The sequence below is a fragment of the Sinocyclocheilus anshuiensis genome, unplaced genomic scaffold, assembly GCF_001515605.1.
Source record: "Sinocyclocheilus anshuiensis isolate Anshui unplaced genomic scaffold, SAMN03320099.WGS_v1.1 scaffold2690, whole genome shotgun sequence".
NCBI lineage: Eukaryota > Metazoa > Chordata > Actinopteri > Cypriniformes > Cyprinidae > Sinocyclocheilus > Sinocyclocheilus anshuiensis.
Window position 1 is genome coordinate 1 of NW_015555897.1, and position 4,278 is coordinate 4,278.

The following is a 4,278-nucleotide window of genomic DNA, read 5'->3' on the forward strand; positions in this document are numbered from 1 at the left end:
ATAAACGTTGTTTTCTCAAAAACACAATCACGTATATACATGCTGTATGTCTAAATTTTAGACATTCAAATGTTTGTAAGCAACTGAAAAAAGCACAAATGTCAGGGCATGTCAAAACTTTTCCAGGCCCCAAAACACCCTCGGACCCCAGAGGGTTAAATAAAAAATTTGGTACAATGCACTTATTGTGTACATACATGTTTTTGCATTGTACTTATATTTTAAAAATGCCTGCATGTAATTACATCTGTAATTAATTTCTGTAATTACATTTATAATTACACAGTTGACCCATCCCTTCAACAACAAAAAAAAAACACATTACAACGTCATTGTGAAATAGAAAAGAAAAAGAAATATGGGCACAAAGGCGAACATAAAAATTAGAAAGTCCATTGTCAGAATTTGTAACTCTAGTGTGTCCTCTGTCTATATTTGCTTTCCAATCGAAGGTTCATGAGATGCACCTTTGAGCTATTTCAGAGAACTGGTTTATCATTGGATCAACTATTTTGCTATTACCGTAATGACTTATACGATGAGCTAATGACTTGATGTTTTGGGGGCTAAAACTATAGCACATATAACTATATAATACATTTTGAGCAATAGTAATTGATAATGTAGGAAACCACAGACAAATGTACATAATCAGTTGCATGAATGTACCAAAGCAATCGCAACTTGTTGGAAAGAATGAGAAACTTTTTGTGTGCTAAATGAGCTCAAACTTTGCAGATTTGAGTGAACAATATTGAATGCTAGCGCTTTCTAAATGACCATATGGTGTAAGCGCTGACAAATGTAGGGATTTGTGTGTAGAGTTTTGGAGTAAGAGTTTACCAAAACTGACTTATGTGTCAAAGCAGTTAAATAGTGTTTATGGTTTAGGGAAATGGGTGTGCTTTTTTAAAAATGGCGTAATGGTTTTAAATTTTAGTTCAAAAGCACTTTAACAGATTAAAGATCATGAACACAATCCAAACACCAACGTGATTCTATTCCTAAATTATAATGATTCATGTGTTTCATTCCTCAACCCTTGATGTGTTATTCATAAATTACATGTGATTTTGTTTAGTTGTTTAAAGGGGTCATATGATGTTGCTAAAAAGAACATTATTTTGTGTATTATGTCCCGGCTCAACGAGACAAAACCAATAAAACCCATTACAAACGAGGCATTTGTTGCATCAAGTGGGGACATAATTACTGATTATAATTACTTATACTGTGTTTTTTGCGTTGCATCGGGCCATGTAAACATAAAACCATGTCTGCATTTGTGATCGGAGAAATGACAAACGAGCACTACCCTACACTGCTCAAAACTCTCGTTTGAATCATCAGTGGCAAATTCTTTAAATATGAAAACGTACTTACAGTCTGTGTGTACATTATTGTTTCTCCTCTATGCCCCGCCTTTCTGAAACGCGTCGATTTTTACAAAGCTCATTGATCTGAAAAGCAAGGTGTGCTCTGATTGGCCAGCTATCCAGTGCGTTGTGATTGGCCGAATACCTCAAGCGTGTGACGGAAATGTTACACCCCTCACCATATTGTGATGCCATGTCCCGGCTCAACGAGACAAAACCAATAAAACCCATTACAAACGAGGCATTTGTTGCATCAAGTGGGGACATAATTACTGATTATAATTACTTATACTGTGTTTTTTGCGTTGCATCGGGCCATGTAAACATAAAACCATGTCTGCATTTGTGATCGGAGAAATGACAAACGAGCACTACCCTACACTGCTCAAAACTCTCGTTTGAATCATCAGTGGCAAATTCTTTAACTATGAAAACATACAGGCTGTGAGTCAGCATTATTTGTCAGCATCATAGACTGTATAGGGTCAGCATGCGCGCCGAAGGGGGAAACGGGAACTGAATTCAACGGAACGCCGGAATTGTAGTCTAATCTCCCAGGAAACAGTCCTCATCCTCCTTAAAATGCGCTGCACACATCTGAATATTTGGGTTGAAGTGTTCTGGAACAGTGTTGTAAATACAACTTAACCACTGATTTCTAGTCGTGTCCTCTTTTGGAAGACCAAACAAAGTAGTTTCGCTTTCACCATGAAACACACAGCGTCTCCACGACATGGTGGCGGCGGCAGCAACAATACTACAGTGAGAATAAAAGTTATGTCGTCTTTCTTTGCATGAACATTTGGCTTTTGGAAGGCCAAACAAAGTAGTTTCGCTTTCACAACGAAACACAGCGTCTCCACGACATGGTGGCGGCGGCAGCAACAATACTACAGTGAGAATAAAAGTTATGTCGTCTTTCTTTGCATGAACATTTGGGCGGTGGTATGCAAATTTTCCCACATAGTGACGTAGACATGTGGGGCGTGTTTAAACGAGGCGTTTTAGGAGGGCGTGGACGAGTAAGGAGAGAGCGTGCACGAAAGATATTGAGTGGCTGACTGGCATTAAGCAAATGAGGACAATGCAGCATGGGAGATTGAATGTGTGGTGCATGAACTGCAGTCTGTATCTCCTGATGCACCCAGTTTTATTCTGGGAGATTTTAATAATTGTACATTGGAGAAATCACTGGGCCACTTCAATCAGTATGAATCAATGTAACTTGCCCAAAACGTGAGGATAACATTTTGGACTTGTTTTATGGATTGACATTGATGAATTAACAGAAGTATTTTGTAGTTTAGGGTTGTGACGGTGAGGAAATTTTCCCACCGGTTAAGCGACGTGTGACAACACCGGTATCACCGTGGGGGCGGGGCAGGGGCGTTCCTTCTTTTCCTCGCTTTTAAATAGCTTGTAAAAGCGGCGTGCGCATTTTACTTTCACTTTGAAATAGCGGCAATTCGGTGTAAAGCAATTGGTCGTTTTTAGTTCGTTTGACTTTTCCCTCTTTTCCTCACTTTCCGTCGCTTTTAAATAGCTTGAAAGCGCCGTGCGCATTTTACTTTCACTTTTGAATTAGCGGCAGTTAGGCGTCAATTGCTTGAATGCAACAACAAAATACAACGTCAAACTCACTTTAGCGTATATATAATACATAGAACTTTTATTAACAAAACAAATACAAATACACCATTCTATAGGTCAGGCTATGCCTAATATAAAATAACAAATAACTTACATAAAGTTTAAATAGCCTATTTCCAGTTTTGTATACCTAAGTAAACATGTATAATATATATAACCAAATAAATAAGAAAGTAGAACCTTTCTCACCCCCACTCTTCTTGTCAGTCAGCTCGACTCAAATTTAGGTTCTGCTTGGGAGGGGATGTATTTAATAACAGGTCAGGGTATAGTAGGAAAAGTAATAACATAATTAGTTTTAATGGATTCAGTTCAGATGCAGTTTTGTTACAGGATTTTAATTTTATCTAAGATTTGATGCTTATGATTTTAAACAGGAAATCGATGGGTTGAAACATGAATGAAGAATAAATGGGGAGCATGATTGTTTCTTTTTTAATGTGAGGGATGTGATACCAGTTTTTAAGGAAGTTTTCAGGAAGGCACCTGGACCTGATAATATAGGGGGTCGGTTATTTATGGAATGTGCCAAGCAGTTAGGTCCAATATTTTATGACATTTTTGCTCTGTCCCTTCAACAACAAAAAGTACCTGCACTGTGGAAGCAGTCTACAGTGTTTCCAGTGCCAAAAAAGCATAATGTCCAGATATTGGATGATTTTAGACCTGTGGCGCTTACATCCTCAGTTATGAAATGTTTTGAAAAATTAGTTAAAGTAATTATGCAAAGGACACAGAGTTCACTTGACCCCCTACAATTTGCATATAGGTCTAAGCGAGGTGTAGATGCAGTAGCAACTCTCTTACACTTAGTACTTCAGCATCTGGACAAGCCCAAAACATTTGTTATTTTATGAATGGCTGGTGTCATCTACTGGGTCACCTCAAGGATGTGTCCTCTCTCCTTTATTATTTATCTTGTACACAAATGACTAAGTGTAGTTATAGAAATAGGCATTGTAGAGTATGGACCAATCAGACTGGTTTTCATTAGATTTAACAAATCAATTATTCATTAGATTAACAAATAGTCACAGACCCCTCACCCAATAAACATACTGGGTGCCAGGATGTCTGTGAACGACATCAGGCCCTTGGTCACCATGGCAACCACGACACCTTTTGCTAGACCAGATACACTTTACGACCTAATGGCATGTTGAGAGTTCTAAAAGTGAGTGACGTGACATGTGGCACAATACATTCATTAGTATCTATGAATTCGTCTTCTGATGATCTAAACGAGAGTGTA